The sequence below is a fragment of the Callospermophilus lateralis genome, chromosome 3 (genome assembly GCF_048772815.1).
Source record: "Callospermophilus lateralis isolate mCalLat2 chromosome 3, mCalLat2.hap1, whole genome shotgun sequence".
In the NCBI taxonomy this organism is placed as follows: Eukaryota; Metazoa; Chordata; class Mammalia; order Rodentia; family Sciuridae; genus Callospermophilus; species Callospermophilus lateralis.
Window position 1 is genome coordinate 59,320,178 of NC_135307.1, and position 743 is coordinate 59,320,920.

Consider the following 743-nt stretch of genomic DNA (forward strand, 5'->3'; position numbering starts at 1 on the left):
AGACATTTGCAAAGACAGTTTGATGATTGAATAGTCATAAAAAGAACACCTACTTAATCTTTATGTAAACCTGCTGGTGACATGTTTGCCAACCCTACATACAGAGCTGTATGCTGCCCCTCTGCCCTGCCCTTTGCCTTGAAGGTCATACCTCATGTGATAATGCTGTCCTTGGGACCAGGGAGGGCCTCCTTGCTCTGAGGGCTGTCTGTAAATCTGGCAGTGAAGAGGCCTGGGATGGGTAGACTCTGGCCGTGTCTTGAGTTCCCATGTCTTCCTTTAACAGATTTTCAAGCTCCTTTTAGTTCTACTTGTCATTCGTGACAAATTGTTTTCTAAGGTTAGTCTTCACCTCACAGTCCCTCCTAAGTTATTTTTATTTTAATTTTTTTTTGGCGGTAACTGGGAATTGAACCCAGGGCCTCATGCATGCTAGGCAAGTGCTCTACCACTGAGCGATATCCCCAGCTCTCCCTCCTAAGTTTTATTTGTTTATTATAGCTATGAACCAGGAAACAAAATAAAGGAGCATATTTATATATGTCTAAAATAGATGCTGATGAATTGATAAAGTGAATAATGTTGCCGTAGAAGAATTAATAAGACACAGCCACTGAGGCCATCTGGGATCCAGCTGGAGGGAGTCCCATGATGGGTAAGAAATGATAGAAGAACTGTGAGTTCACTTGTTAAAACACTGACCTGCTAGTACTGAGTTTCATGTGCAGAGTAACTGTAAGGGA

The 743-nt window shown here is 42.4% G+C and overlaps 1 non-coding gene across 1 annotated transcript; it reads right to left on the bottom strand.

Moving 5' to 3' along the window:
• Positions 1-393: 393 nt before the first annotated feature.
• Trnaa-agc (transfer RNA alanine (anticodon AGC)) lies at positions 394-466 on the bottom strand. The gene has a single exon. It is a non-coding gene; the product is annotated as a tRNA-Ala (tRNA).
• Between the last annotated feature and the right edge of the window lie 277 nt (positions 467-743).